The sequence below is a fragment of the Chiloscyllium punctatum genome, chromosome 34 (genome assembly GCF_047496795.1).
Source record: "Chiloscyllium punctatum isolate Juve2018m chromosome 34, sChiPun1.3, whole genome shotgun sequence".
Classification (NCBI taxonomy): Eukaryota; Metazoa; Chordata; class Chondrichthyes; order Orectolobiformes; family Hemiscylliidae; genus Chiloscyllium; species Chiloscyllium punctatum.
The window spans coordinates 7,248,394-7,265,695 of record NC_092772.1 but is presented as its reverse complement, the minus strand read 5'-3'; positions in this window follow the sequence as shown (position 1 = coordinate 7,265,695).

The following is a 17,302-nucleotide window of genomic DNA, read 5'->3' as shown; positions in this document are numbered from 1 at the left end:
TCTGAAATGGCCGAGCAAGTTACTCAGTTCAAGGGCAGCTAGGGCTGAGCAAGAAAGGCTCGTCAGCCAGAGACAACCACATCCCATACCTGATTTACAAAATAATCCATTAGGATGGTCCCACTGAAACCGTGCAGGGAGCAGTGTCCTGGCCAATCATGTCAGTAGGTTTATGGACAGGGCTTCAAACTGACAGAGAGGATGCTGGGACAGGGTTCAGGTGAAAGGAGCTTTCCAAATCCAAAGAGAAAAGGTGAAGTATGGGAGCAGCATCGGAATGAGAAAGGAACAGGATGGGACAGAGTTTAACTAAAACTGTACATCAGGGAATCGGTTTGTGAGAGGAATTTGTGGGAAAGAGTAAATTATGTTTTTTTTTGGAATGGATAATGTCTCTTCAATAAGGTAGATTCATTTGTGACACAGAGATAAAAGAGATTTAGACCCCAGAGAGACGTGGTTACAGTGCGAACAAAAGATGGACATAAATATTCAAATGGATGACAACCCTGCGGAAACTCAGGCAAAATGGGTAACGCTAACAATAATGGATAATAAAGGCATTACAGGAAAGCATTTGGTCTCAGATCATGAGATAGAGTCAGTCTGAATGTAAATTCTGGCTACTACTTGCCAAGGACACAAATCAGCAGAACAGTTTTAGCCACTTAACAGCATTTCATTGCTCATCACTGTATTAAACATTGTTAAAAAAGTCCAAACACATTATGATAATTTTGGGAAACTTCGATATTCCCATAATCTGGGACAGTCACACTGACAACAGTGATATTGGAAGAGGAGTTCAGAGAACTTTTTTCAGTGTTGCTTTGAATAACAAATTGTGCAACTGGCTAGGGATATAACTATCTCAGAGCGATCGTTGTGTGATGAAACTTAGTGAATGAGTAATATCACCTGGAGAGATCCTCAGGGAAATTGTCATAAAGTGCAGTTTAAAGAAATATCAAGTTTTAAAATGAATCACAGAAAGGACAGCTACAACTAGAAACAAAAATAGTCAATTACATGGTTTGGAGATGAGAACTGACCAAGGTAAACAGGCTAAACAGACTGAAATATGTGCCTGTAAATGAACAGTGGAAATCATTTGAAGGAACAGTGTAAATCACTCAACGAAAGAACATTCCATTGAAGCAGGCAGCATGAAATTCCCACCGGCCCCTCAATCAGGACAAAATGTATCATATTAGATTATGAGGATGAGAAGATCATCACAAAGTACTTAAAATCTCATTTTAAGTGTTAAAGGGATTGCAAAGGGTCTGCTAGCAGGGGGAAGGCAATGGAAAGGGGGAATCATTGTCAGGGTTTAATGTCACAAAAAGAACAGGGAGAGGTGAAGGTACTGGAGGTGGTAAGAGTGTTACAGAAGGTGGTCAGGGCATGAACGGTGTTACAAAGCCAGACTGAATTGCTGCAGCTGGATGTGTTTGCAGAGGTAGGGAGGGACATATGTTTTTTGATTTATCCATTCATGAGATGTGGGTGTCACTGCTAATTACCCAGAGGACAGCTCAGAGTCAGCCATATTGCAGTGGGTCTGGAGTCACATGTTAGCATGTCAGATGTCCTTCCTTAAAGGAGGTAAGTGAACCAGATGAGTTCTTCCCACTGATCAACAATGCTTTTATGGTGACCTGACCAATATCTCGTACAGATACAACATGACGTCCCAACTACAACTCTTAATGCTCTTCCCAATGAAGGAAACCATCCCAAACGCCTGTTTCACCAGCCTGTCTACCTGTGACACCACTTTCAAAGAACTGTGTACCTGCATTCCTGGGTCACTGATTGACAACACTACTCAGGGCCCGAACATTAACTGTACAATCCCGCCCTGGTTTTCTTCACCAAAATGGAACACTTCACATTTATCTAATTAAACTCCATCTGCTATTCTTCAGCCCACTATCCCAGCAGTACTGTTCATCCTGTTGTATCACAGATAACCTTCATCACTGTCCACTTTACCACCAATTCCAGTGTCACCCAAAAAACTTACTTAACGGGAAACCAATATTCCCATCTAAACCATTTATCCAAATGACAAACAACAGGGGACCCACTCCACCGCTGGTCACATGTCTCCAGTCAGAAAAACAACATGTCTCCCATCACCCTTAGTCTCCTACCATCAGGCACAATTTTCTGTCCGGTTGACTAGCTCCTCCTGAACGCCATATTCTTTTACATTGATCTCAGCTTATTACCCAGTTTAAGATATGACAGGTAGAACACAGAACAACACCCTTTGGCCATGGTGACATGCCAATCCTTTATCCGACCGTAAGATTAAAAAAGAGTGGCAGATAAAGTTTAATTCAGATAAATGCGAGGTTCTCCATTTTAGGAAAATACATCTTAACAGGACTCAAACACTGAACGGTAAGATCCTAGGGTGTGTTGCTGAACAAAGAGACCTTGGAGTGCAGGTATATAGCACCTTGAAAGTGGAATCGTAGGCAGATAGAAGAAGGCGTTTGGTATGATTTCCTTTATTGGTCAGAGTACAGAGTACAGGAGTTGGGAGGTCATGTTGCGACTGTACAGCACATTAGTTAGGCCATTGTCGGAATATTGCGTACAATTTTGGTCTCCTTACTATCAGAAAGGTGTTGGGAAACTTGAAAGGGTTCAGAAAAGATTTACAAGAATGTTGCCAGGGTTGGAGGATCTGAGCTACAGGGAGAGTTTCAGAGGCTGAGGGGTGACCTTATAGAGGTTTACAAAATTATGAGGGGCATGGATAGGGTAAATAAACAAAGTCTTTTCCATAGGGTGGGGAGTCCAGAACTAGAGGGCATAGGTTTGGGGTGAGAGGGGAAGATATGAAAGAGACCTAAGGGGCAACATTTTCATGCAGAGGACAGTACGTATATGGAATGAGCTGCCAGAAGAAGTGGTGGAGGCTGGTACAATGGCAACATTTAAGAGGTATTTGGATGTGTATATGAATTGGAGGGGTTTGGAGGGATATGGGCAGAGTGCTGGCAGGTGGGACTAGATTGGATTGGGATATCTGGTCGGCACGGACGGGTTGGACTAAACTGTCTGTTTCCATGCTGTACATCTCTATTACTGTAACTTCCATAACCTTCATTTTATTATCATCAATGTGCCTATCCAGATGTATATTAAATGTCTCTAATGCATCTAATGTTACTGCCACCGCTGGCAGTGCATTCCACATACACCACTCTTTATGTAACAAACCTACCTCTGAGATCTCCCCTTAACCATCCGCTAATCACCTGAAAATTATACCCTCTTGTAATAGCAATTTATGTCAGGGTAAAAAAATCTCTCTCTATTCACTCTATCTATGACTCTCATCACCTTGTTCACCTCTGCCAAGTCACCGCTCATCCGTCTTCACTCCAATGAGAAAAGCCTTAGCTCCCTCAACCTTTCTTCATAAGACATGCCCTCCAGTACAGGCAGCAACCTGGTAAATCTCCTCTTTATTATTTACCCTCTCTAAAGCTTCCACATCCTTCCTGTAATGAAAGGACCTGAACTGAACACAATAGTCTAAGTGGGGTCTAACCAGGGCTCTATAGAGCTGCAGCATAACCTCACAGCATTAAAACTCAATTCTCAAACTCATGAAATCCAACACAATATATTCCTTCTTAACAAGCCTATCAGCTTGGGTGGCAACCTTGAGGGATCTATGGACTTGGAACCCAAGATCCCTCTGTTCCTCCTCATTGCCAAGGATCCTACCTTTAACCCTGTATCCTGCATTCAAATTCAATCTTCAAAATGAATGACTCCACACTTTTCCAGATTGAATTTCATCTGCCACTTCTCAGCCCAACGCTACATCCTGCCATTACCCCATTGCAACTTACAACAGCCCTCCACACTATCTACCACTCCACCAACCTTCGTGTATTTGGCAAACTTACTAACCAACTCTTCCACTCACACATGCAACTTATTCATAAAATCACAAAGAGCAGAGTTCCTGTAACAACTCCCTGCAGAAAACCACAGGTCACTCAGCTCCAGGATGAATTGTTTCTATCGATCATCACCCTCTGTCTTCTGTGGGCCAGTAATCCCGTATCCAGACAGACAGGTTTCCCTGTATCCCATGCCTCCGTATTTCTGAATGAGCCATAAAGTGTTTCGTCACATTCTCAAAAGATTCAATAAGACTTGTAAGGCATGACCTGCCCCTGACAAAACCATGCTGGCTATCTCTAATCAAACTATGGTTTTCCAAGGAATAATAAATCCTGTCTCCCAGAGTCCTCTCCAATAATCTGCACACCACAGACATAAGACATAAGACATAAGGTGTGCAATTCCCAGGATTATCCCTAGTCCCTTTCCTGAACACGGGACTAATATTTTCCTGCCTCCAATCATTGGTCCGACTCCAGTGGACAGTGAGGGTGCAAAGGTCATCACCAGGTGCACATCAATCCATTCCCTCGCATCATGTACTAACTTTGGATGCATCTCGTCTGGTTCAGCGACGTATCTATCATTATCTTTTGCGAAATTCTCAGCATATCATGCTTCTTAACATACACCTGTTCACGTACATCAGCCTGTTTCACGCTGTCCTCACAAACGACAAGACCCTTCTCAGCAGTGAACACTGAGACATAGTATTCATTAAGGACCTCTCATTAAGGAGCTCCTTTCTCTCAGAATATCCTCTAACAACTTCACCATCACTGGGCTCACAGGGCTGTAATTTCCTGGCTTTTCCCTGCAGCCCTTAAGTGACGGAACAGCATTAGCCGCCCTCCAGTCTTCCGACACCTCACTGTGTCTGTTGATAATATAAGTATCTCTGTCAGGGATACTGCAATCTCTTCCTGAGCTTCCCACAAAATTCTAGCACAGACCTAATGAGCTCCTGAGGATTGATCGACCTTTATTTGTTTTAAGATTCCAGCACTTTCTCTTCTCTGGTGAGAATTCTTTCCAAGACATCGCTATTTATTTCCCCAAGTTCCCGAGCTTCCATGTCTTTCTCCACAGTAAATACTGACAAGACTATTTTGTCTAATATCTCACCCATTTCCTCTGGTTCCACACATGGGTGACCTTATTGATCTTTAAGAGGCCCTATTCTCTACCAAGTTACTCTACAGCCCTTATTGAAACTTGTGTAAAGGTTTCTGATAATTCAAATACACCATATCCCGTATACCACTACGCCCCTCCTACACACTTACAATTCTGCCATTTATATTCACACCAACAAATTAAATCCAACAGGCTCAAAAACAAATTCTCTATTATCAAATGTGTTTCTAAGTGGCCAGTTATTGTATATTGTCATATCCTTTCTAGCAATTTCAGCATGCTGGGTCAGATGCTGGGAAGTTAGAAAACTTAACAGTGCAGCACAGAAACAGGCCATTCGGCCCACCACGTCTATGCTGTCTAAGATACTATTCTAACACATACCATCTGCCTGCACATGGTCCATATCCCTCTATTCTCTACCTGTTCATGTTTCTGTCTAAATCCCACTTGAAACCTTTACTCACATTTCTGCTTCTACGACCTCCCTCAGTAAAATCCACTCTACGTTAAAAAAACTTGCCTCACATATCTCGTTTAAACTTCCTCTTTCTCACCTTAAACCTATGCGCTCTTGTATTTGAAACTTTCACATTGGAAAAGAGATTCTGATTATCTACATTATCTAACCCTGTTGCAAACGTTATATTACTGTACCTGGTCACCTGTCAGCCTCTTATACTCTCATTAAACAATCCAACTTTATTTAATTTCCTCTTACACCAAACACACTCTTAAAAACCCTAACACAGGCAACGTGCTGATAAACCCCTTTTGTCCCCTCTCCAAAACCTCTACATCCTTCCTATTGTGTGGAGATGAGACCAGCACCCAGTACTCCAAATGTGGCCAAACCACCATTTGATACAAATACAACATCAGATGCAAACCACTATACCCAATGTTGTGGCCGATGAAGGTCAGTGCTCCATTTGCTTTCTGTCCCATCTGAAACACTTCTGTTGCCATTTTCTGGGAGTTACTGACTTGCACCAAGATCCCTCAATATGATAATTTTCCTCTTGAATTTGACATCATCTCACACTTGTCCAGATTAAACTCAATTTGCCATTTCTGTCTATCTCTCCAACTGTTCTGTCACCTCCTGCAGATTTTAGTTAATCAGGGAAACAAGGTTTTTGTGGAAAAGGCAGGAAAGTAGAGTTGAACAGCCATGATCTGATTGAAGGACACAGCATACTCAATGGGCCCAATGGCCTCATTCCCCTGCTAAATCTCATGGTCTGAGCACAAACTCAAAATGTCCTGCATAATATTATGTGTCTCTGCTCACAAAACTCCTTTATAATGAGATTCTTGGATATTTATTTGATCTACAGTATTTGATCTACAAGTATGATATGATAGAAAACTATCTCACATACAATCCAGGATTCTATCCGTTACAGCACTGATACCCATTGCTGTATGAGTCGGCATGGAGACCACTGTCACACACAGCTAATGTACTGCCCTTGCTACAAGTACATTCAGTGTCCAGACTGTAACCATATTGACATTCCCATCACTGTCTGGTGCCTGCAAAAGAATTCATACTAACAGTTGCTGCTGCTTGCTTATTCTCAGTTCCACTTTTGATATTCAGATCCACATGACTGTCTCATTAATGGATTAACCTCATCCTTCCTTCACAACTTGTTGGCTTTTTGCCTAGTCTGCCTATTGGGACTAGATTGGGTTGGAAAATCTGCTCAGCATGGATGGGTTGGACCGAAGGGTCGGTTTCCATGCTGTACATCTCTCTGACTCTATCCCAACAACCCTTCAGTATTCACTTCCCAGCGATGGTCATTATGCAGCTAAATCACCGGACTGACAGTTCCATCATATCTGATCACTGTCATTCCTTCTCCCTTATGCGAAATACAGGGAGTCATTCCTCGGTAGTGGGGAGTTGAACAGATGCGTCGAGGTTACAGAGATAGGGAGGCTTACAGGACTCGAGGATGCTCGAGTTAAACAGAGTTACATCTGGTCAAGAATGTCAGTGGGACAAAGCAGTTTGGGGATTGGAGGAATTTTCAGAGATAGAGGGAACTGGATTAGATCCCGGAGATGAGGATAGGGATTGAGAAAGGACGGGTAGGCAGACGAATAGGCACAAACAGGGAGCTGTTTCATCTAGGAGATTATTGTGTATACTAACAGAGATATGGAAGGTTGACGTGACTGAGGACATTTACAGATATAAGAAGGCTTCTAGGCTCTGGAGGCTACATAGATAGGAAGGCAGTGGAGAATGCCAGGTTACTGGGTTGGAGACAGTTACACAAATGGGGAGGGTTGCACAAACTGAAAGAGGTTCCTGTGGTCGGGAGGGGTATGGTGTCGGGAATGAGGGTGAAATTTAACAAGATAAAGATCAAAGAATTGGAGAAGGATAAGGAGATTAGAAATTTTCCCAGCTAAGGAAGGGGTGTAGGAGCTGGAGAAGATTACATAGGTAGGGACGGATGGAGAGGTTAAAGACAAATACATTGACACGGAGGGTGGTATTGGTGGGAGGAGCTTACAGGGATAGACAGGGCTGTCAGGGTTTACAGGGATGAAGGGATTTAGTATCTACTGGAGAAGGTTAGGGATTAGGGTGTTAGGGACTGGAGAACCTGACAGAGACAGAGACAGAGACAGAGAGAATGATGTGGACTAGAGGAGATTTCAAACAGAGGAAGGATTATCGGGACTGGAGGATATTACAGAGATCACGAATACAGCATGGGTCAAGATTGATGCCTGCGATCCCCGTGCTGTCGCATTGAGGACCAGTACAGCAGAGGTGAAAGCAGGACCCTCACAAGATGGTTAGATTGAAGCCTAGAATGTTGCTTTCCCAGCTCTGTATCGATGTCCGCTCTTCCAGGTCTGAATATAGAAGTCTACTACCTCCACCCTGTGCTGTTTACTGTGAGTGATCTTACCGGCTGTATGATTTACTGAAGGCTCCAGATCTCCCTCTCTCTCTGGTTGACTAACCAGCTTCAATGAGGTGATGGATGAGACAGAAGTTAGGAACATCCTGATTACCTGTATGAGACAGAATGGGAAATTAGATTGATGCAATGAGGATAACTCATGCAGAGTGGAACTGAGTCCAGCAGAGATCTTAAAAATCCCAGCCTCCATCCCTTGCCCGTGCTGCTGCGTCTCTCTGGAGTGGACAATTCTGTTGAGTCAGGATCTCAGACCATCTGTAAGAGGGAGAAATGCTGTTAGGACAGAACATAGACCGACACAGCAAGGGATACCACATGGAGCGATACTGAGTGATATCACATTATTAGACACTGTATTAACAGGGAATTGTTTGAATTTGTAACAAAGGCACTGGGATAATTGTGAGGGGATTCAACCTTCCTATCACATCAGAGAAGAGGCTGACTCGCTGCCACTCTCGGTGGGGGGGTGGGAGTCTGGAGTTGGCTGTACAAACCGATTTGGCCTTCCGCAGACTCTGTTCCACTTGTGGCAGAAGGTGGACATGAGAAGTGGGTGGGTGGGGGCATTGATGTGACAGCGATCCCCTTGTGTTTTTTTCTCCTGGATTCCCATTTTCCCCACACCAAGTCTCGAAGTGCTTCCCAGTGCTCATTCCCCACTTCAGACAATCTTGGTCCAGGACTTACCAGATTTGAATAAGAGATGAAAAAAAAGATCAATTCTGAAGAAGTCCAGCCTGGTCTGCTTTACCACAATACAACACTGTGCATTTCTCCACCTGTTATTCCTAACCTCACTGGCCTAGAAGTACTGTTGATCCCATTGTACTCTTCGATAATCCTCTTCACTGTCCACGTTTCCACCAATTTCAGTCTCACTCACAAACTTGCTAACTATGGCTCCTGTATTTTCATCCAGAACATTTATATAAATGATGCACAACAGTGACCCAACACCGAACCGCACGGCACACCATTGGTCACAGGCCTGCAGTTTGAGCAGAAACCCTCTATTAACATGCTCTGTCTCCTACCTTCAATCTGTTTTGTATCCAGTTAGTGAGCGCTCCCTAGTTATGTGTGATCTAAACTTACTATCCAATCATTCATGCAGAACCTTGTCAAAGGCCTTGATAAAGTTCATGTGGACATCGTGTACTGCTCTGCTTTGATCTCTCACTTGTCTATCTCCACACTCACATTTGAGGCATGATTTCCCATGCACAAAGGCATGCTGACAATCGTTAATCTGTCCTTACCTTTCCAAAGTCATGATGATAGTTTCCCACAGAATCTCCTCCAACAACTTACCACCCCTGCCATCAGTCTCACTGGTCTGTAGTGGCTGTTGATGATGCAAATATCTCTGGGAGGGGCCCTGCAATTTTCTCCCTCGCTTCTCACAAGGCGCTGGGATATATCTGATCATGCCCCAAGGTTTTATCTAACTTATTGCATTTTAAGACATCCAGCACCTCCTGTTCTCCAATGTGAACTCATTGCAAGACATCCCCATGTATTTTCCTAAGTTCCCAAGCTTCCATATCTTTCTCCGTCGTAAATACAAACACAAAATATTTGTTCAGTATCTCCCCCTTCAGCAGTGATTCCACACAGACAACCTCATTGACCTTTTCAGGGGCCCTATTCTCTCACGTGCTAATTTTTAGCCCTGGTTGAAACTTGTCAAAATGCTTCTGAAATTTCAAATATCCCTCGATCGCAACGAGCATCCCCACCCTTATGTATTCTGCCATTTAAGGTCACACCAAAATATAGAATCCAACAGATTGAAAAATATTCCCCTTTTATAACATCATGCATCTCCCATTGTTTCTAAGTATCTAGTTATCATTTATAGTCATATTCTTTCATTACAGCACGTTCCCGATTTACTGTCAGGCTAACATCGTTTGGTTTCAGACTGACTGCACAAAGGGTTTTGGGAATCTTTGTGAATCAATCTGAAATAGGTAGCTTACAGGATCAGCAGGTCATAGAGCAAGTCAAATCAAATGTTGCCATTTATTATAAAGGGAATGTAGTCTAAAAATAGGGAGGTCTTGCTAAAAAGATGCAAGGTACAAGTCAGATCACACCTAGATTATATTGAACAGTACGCGTGCTCTAAGGAAAGACATTCTTGTGTTGGAGGCAGGCCAGGGAAGGCTCACTTGGCTGATCCTGGAGATGGCGGGATTTTCCAATGAGAAGAGGTGGAGTAGATTGCTCTTGAACCTATTGGGGTTATGAAGAATGGGAGAGAACGACATACAACCTTCCAAACATGGCCGAATGAAGTTTCATTCAGTCACAACATGACATGCAAACGTCTGTACTCAATACTGTGCCCAATAAAGGTAAGCATACTCCCCCTCGACCACCACATCCTATTGTGTTGTTATTTTTAGGGAGCTATGGATTTGCTTCCAATGTCTCTCTCTTTATCAATGTTTCCAACTAGTCAATGAGTGTATTTCTCTTTTCCATTTGACTTCATAAATGCATCACTTCACACCTGTCCCGATGAAATTCAATTTGCCACATCTCTGTTCAACGTTCCAGCTGATCTACATACTGCTGCAACCTTTAACACTCTTCCTCACTATCCACAATTCCCCGAACTACCCCTAATCATTACATGCCTTTTCAAATGTCGACTGCAAAATTACCACTCAAACTGCTGACCTTTTCATCTGAATCACAGATATAAATTATACACAGACATCGGAGCACTGATCCTTGTGAAACAGCATTGGCCACAGACGTCCAATCAGAAATTGACCACTCCACATGCCTCTGTCTACTATCACCAAGAACATATTGTATCCAACTTAACAACAAGCATGGATTGTGATTTGATCTTCCAGATCCCCCTTGCTATTTAAGACCATAAGACATAGGAGTGGAAGTAAGGCCATTCGGCCCATCGAGTCCACTCCGCCATTCAATCATGGCTGATGCGCATTTCAGCTCCACTTACCAGCATTCTCCCCGTAGCCCTTAATTCCTCTAGACAACAAGAACTTATCAATCTCGGCCTTGAAGACATTTAGCGTCGCGGCTTCCACTGCACTCCGTGGCAATGAATTCCACAGGCCCACTACTCTCTGGCTGAAGAAATGTCTCCGCATTTCTGTTCTGAAATGACCCCCTCTAATTCTAAGGCTGTGTCCACGGGTCCTAGTCTCCTCGCCTAACAGAAACAATTTCCTAGCATCCACCTTTTCAAAATGTCCATTCAAAATGTCTCTATATTTTGATTCCCAGATTAAATTGGCTGTCTCACTAATGCACTGACTGCGTCCTTTCTTCACAACAAAACGGGTCCTTGTTTGGTTTTTTGCTGACACTGCCTAAATCCCTACGACCCCTCAATAATCACATCCCAGCGATTGCCATGCTGCAGCCACACCTCCAAAATAACAGTTCGATCATATCTGTTCTCTTCAGTTAATGCTGTCATTCCAACTGCCTTGTTGCAAATGCATGGCGCATGTCACCTAGTGAGGGCCTTGGAGGGATGGTGAGAGGTCACAGACTGGGAGAGATGTTTGGGGGCGTGACAATGTTGCAGGGTTAAACATAGTTACAGTTGCTGCAGAATGTCTGCAGGAGAAATCATTTTATTGTTTGGAGGAAGTTAGAGCGATAAAGCATCTTTGACTAGATTCCAGAGATAGGGATGTGTACAGGGTTGTGGAGCGAAACCTGGACTATGTTGATCAGAGCATAGAAACACTCACAGGATTACAGGATATGGTTCATTTAACAACAGTTGTGGGATCTGGAGAATATCACAGTGATAGGGAGGATGGTATCGACTGGAGAATATTACAGGGAAAGGGTGGGTAGTATGGACTGGAGAATGTTGCAAGCACATGGAAGATGATATAAGCTGGAGAATGCTGCAGCAAAAGAGAGGAGTATATGGACTGGAGGATGTTGCACGGACAGGGATGAAGTTGTAGACTGGATACAGTTAGAAGGAGAGATGAATTTGTGCACTGGAAGGTATGTCAGAGAGAGTGAGTGGTGTGCATGCTGCAAGATACGACAGGGATAGGGAAGCTTGTAGAGACTGGAGGAGAGAGTGATAGAGAGTCTTGTGAGAGACCAGATTCACTTCTGAGCATAGGATTTGGTACAGTGAGTAGAGCCTTTTGCAGCTATAAATGAGGATACAATGGCCACAAAGCAAGCACACATATATATATAGGTATATAGGAACTGAAGGAATTGAAGAGATTACACAGTCTAGGAGTGTTGTATGCAGTGGAGGAGATTAACTTGATAGGGAAGCTTTTAGAGACTCAACAATGTTAGGAAATAACGGGAGTTGCAATGGTGAGAGCAGGTTTCAACAATTCGGAGGATATAGACCTGAAGGAGCTTTGACAGATAGCGATGGTACAGTAAAGGGAATTGTAGTGGCTTCCCTTTCATTAGCAATCCATAATCACTTATAATAGCCTGTTTGACATGTGCATTATCTCTCGATCATTCATCAGACAGCACTGCAAATATTTCACTGGCTCTGCCTACCAGCTTAGACTGAACGAGCATTACCCAGAAGACTCGGGCCACTCTACCTGTATATGCAATTATTCAAATGAAATACAGAGTTCCTTGACAGTAGGGTCACAGGTAGTTAGGATAGTGAAGAAGGCGCTTGGTATGCATTCCTTTATTGGTCAGAGTATTGAGTCCAGGAGTTGGGAGGACATGTTGCGGCTGTACAAGACAGTGGTAAGGCCAATTTTGGAATGTTGCATGCAACTCTGTTCTACTTCCGATTGGAAGGATTTTGTGAACTTGAAAGGCTCCAGAAAAGATTTACAATAACGTTGCCAGGGATGAGCTATAGGGAGAGTTTGAACAGGTGATGGTTGTTTTTCCTGGAGAGTCGGAGGCTGAGGGTGACCTTATAGATGTTTATAAAATCAAGAGGGGCATGGATAGGGTAAAGAGACAAAGTCTTTCTCCTGGGGTGTGCGAGTCCAAAATTATAGGGTGAGGTTTAGGGTGAGAGTAGAAAGATATAAAAGATAAATAGGGGCAACTTTTTCACACAGAGGATAGTACATATATGGAATGAGCTGCCAGAGGAAGTGGTGGAAGCTAGTACAACTGCAACAGTTAAAAGGCATCTGGATGGGGATATGAATAGGAAGGGTTTAGTGGGAGATGGGCCGGGTGCTAGCAGGTGGGACTACATTGGGTTGGGATATCTGATCTGCAGGATGGGACCATGAATAGGTTGTGGAACCTGGAGGATGTTATGATTTGAACCACAGGTAATGTTTGATTGGATCTTTCAGCCAATCTTACAGATGGTACAACTGCAACATTTAAGAAGCATTTGGATGGATATATGAATAGAAAGGGTTTGGAGGGAGATAGGCCAGGTACTGGCAGGTGGGACTAGATTGGGTTGGAATATCCTGTCGGCATGGCTGGGTTGGAATTAAGGGTCTGTTTCCATGATGTACATCTCTATGACTGTAAGATCGGTTGAATGGTCCAATCAAAAATTACCTGTGGTTCAAATCATAATATCCTCCAGGTTCCACAAGCCATCCCCTGTCCCATCCTGCAGGTTGAATGAGAATCCCGAAACCTCTAACTTTCTGAAAGTCCCACGTCCCTTCCGACATTTGTACCATCCTCCAGGTTCTGTAGCCCTTCATACCTCGTAACATGGCCCAGACTCTCCAACTCCTCCTTCCTCTGCAATGTTCCCCATAAGGGCACTGGAGGATGGTGGGGGTTACAAAGATATGGAGGGACATCAGGACGGGAGGATTTTGCAGACATTAGGAATATATGGACTCGAGGAGGTTTCATAGTTTATGAGTGTTGGAGGGACTGGAGGAACTTACAAAGATAGGGATAGTTTTAGATTGGAGGATTCTGCAGAAAACCTTTACGTGGTTAAAGGCAGGATTGTTAGCAGCGTGCAGGAACAAAGGGATCCTGTGTCCCACAGGTTCCCACCCAAGTTGACAGGCTGTTAAGAAGGCGGATGGTGTGTTGGCTTTCATTAGCAGGGGGATTGAATTTAAGAGATGTGAGATTTTGCTGCAGCTCTACAGAACCCCAGTTAGACCACACTTCGAATATTGTGAACAGTTCTGTTCGCTTCATTATAGGAAGGACGTGGAAGCTTCAAAGAAAGTGCAGGGGAGATTTAGCAGGATGCTGCCTGGACTGGAGGGCATGCCCATAGAAGGTAGGTTGTGGAAGCTAGGGCTTTTCTGATCACAGCGAAGGAGGAAGAATGGTGACATGATAGAGGTGGGAATGAGAGGCATAGATAGAGTGGATAACCAGAGACTACTTCCCATGGTGAAATGGCGATCACAAGGGGACAAAAGTTTAATGTAATTGGCGAAAGGTTTAGCTTCGAGGGATATGGGCCAGTTGCTGGCAGGTAGGACTAGATTGGGTTGGGATATCCTGTCTGCATGGAAGGGACTGGTACGTTATTTTCACAGGTTGTGGCGGGTGCGTGGAATGGACTTCCAGCCGTGGTAGTAGATTCAGACACATTACAGACATCTAAGCAACTCTTGGATAGGCACATCAATGATAGTAAAATGTAAGGTATGTAGGTTCGTTTCATCTTCAGAGTTGGATAAAAGGTCAGCACAATATTGAGATTGGAAGGGCTTGTACTGGAATGTGCTATTCCATGTTCTAAATAGCAAGAGTTATGATGGCAGAAATAGGTTTCAGGAAGCGGGAGAGGATGCGATCTGAATGAAGTGACACAAATAGGAGGCGTTGCTAAGGTTGTATGAGGTAACAGAGACAGCAATGGTCTGATCTGGAGCAGATGACCCGACTGGGAGAATTGTGGGGACTGGAGGTGGTTTCACAGGGAGGGAGGAGCATAGAGCCACAGGAGGTTACAGAAATGTGGAGAGCTCTCGGGCCTACAGGAGTTCATGGAGATGAGGAGGTTGGGAGGAATGAAGCAGTTTACAGGGATAAGGATGTTGGTAGGATGGGGTGTTTTACACAGACAGGAATGTTTCAGGTGAATGGAGCTGAGTACAGAAATAAAGTGGGTTGTACAGATTGGAAAAACAAATAGACATATGGAGGGTAGTCGTGACTGAAGATGTTTATAGATACAGGAAGGCTAAGGTTCGACAGGTTATTTAGATAAAGGGGGTGTGGAATCAGACAGATTCTCCAAGTGATAAAGACAGCAATTTTGGTTGGAGACAGTTTCACAGATTAGGGAGCATTAGTAACCTCCTCCAGTTTGGTCAGAGTGGGAAGGGTTGTAAGGGGAGGGTGATGTTTACACATGGAAGAGCTGGAGAAGATTGTGGAAATGAGTAGATGGATGGAGACACTGGAGGAGCTTAGATTGACAGGGTGGGTGCTGGCAATGAAAAGATATCACATCGATAGTGGGTCTTGTAGGAACTGTATTGAAAGTGGCACAGGCATTGGAATGACTTCTGCAGATTGGGAGTATTACAGGGACTGAGAGGATTGTAGGGTCTCCACAGATTGATCGTGTCTTTAAGAATATGTAGATACGTAAATCTTAAACCCAATGCATGCAGTCTTCATTTCAAGACCAGAGCCTTATTATCCCTCATCAGCCAAGGATCCCTAACCCTGCCAGCTTTTCCCTTTATCCCAATGGGGCATACTGGTCCTGGATTCTTAAGATCACACTTTGAAAAGCCTCCCATTTGCTAGTTGTTCCTTTTCCTTCAAACAGACTCACCAAATCGATTAGAATCATAATGTGGAGGTGTCGGTGTCGGACCGGGTGGTGCACAAAGTTAAAAATCACCCGACACTCAGTTCCAGTCCAACTGGTTTATTTGAAAGCACTAGCTTTCAAAGCACTGCTTCTTCATCAGGTGGTTGTGGAGCACAATCCTACGGTACAGAATTTATAGCAACAGGATGGCAGTGTCATGGAATATAATATCAAACAAATTTAGTTTAATCCTTTCATCTCTTACAGTGATCACCAGCGCTTCCAAAGCGAGTTGGATTATAACTGGGCATTGTGTAATTTTAAATTCACAGCATTGACGCTGGCCAGATCCTGCAGAATGGCCCCAAAACTGGCCCTGTTCCAGTTTTCCTCTTCAATCTGTGGACCTGATGATCTTTTTCCATAACTATGTTAAAACGAAGACAGTTGTGGGCACTGGACCCAAAGTGCTCTCTGAATGACACTTCAGTCACTTGCCCGACCTGGTTTTCTGAGGGGAGGTCCAGTGTTGCACCTGCCTGAGTAGAGTAGGGCCCTCTGCATATTGAGTTCGGAACCTTCCTTGGACACTCTTGAAAAATTGCTCTCCGTCCAATTCTTTTTATACTCGAGGTGGCCCAGCCAATACAGGGAATATTAAAATCTCCAGCCTGGACTCCTCTATTATTCCTATAGTTATCTGCAATCTCTCTACACAACTGCTCCTCTGGTATCTGTTGGGTCTACAACAGTCTACAATACAGTCCCAACAAAGTGACCCCCCCTTCTTCTTTCTAACTTCTAACCATGTGGAATTTTAAATGAATATATGTTTTAAAAATTGGAATTAACAATCCATAAATAAGTATTGATAAAAATCCAAACACTTGATCTTCAGAGAAAGACAACACTTCACTCTCATGTGGTCTGCACGACATACCCACAGCAAAGTGTTTGCCTCTCAATTACCCCGTGAAATGGGCGAGCCAGCTGCTTAGCTCAAGGGCAGCAAGGGATGGGCAATAAAGGCTACTCAGCCAGAGACATCCACATCCCATACCTGTTTTATTTAAAAAAATCCATTCAGATTGGTCCCAGCACAGTTCCAGTGGAACAATGTCCTGGCCAATCATGTTGGTAGATTTATGGACAGGGCTTTAAACTGACAGAGAGGATGCAGGGACAGGGTTCAGGTGAAAGGAGCTCTCCAAATCCAAAAAGAAAAGGTGAAGCATCAGAGCAGCATGGGGATGTGGCTGAAGGCAATCAGAAAGGAACAGGGTGGGACAAAGTTTAACTAAAACTGTAGATTAGCAAATCCATTTGTAACAGGAAATTGTGGGAACGAGTAAATTATGTTTTATTTTAATGGACAAAGTCTCTGTAGATGGATTTGTGACAAAGAGATAAAAGGGATTTAGACACCAGAGAGATGTGGTTACAGGGCGAACAAAAGGTGGAACGTAAATATTCAATGGTTCACAACCTTGTGCAAATTCAGGCAAAATGGACGATGCTAACAATAATGGGTAAGAAAGGC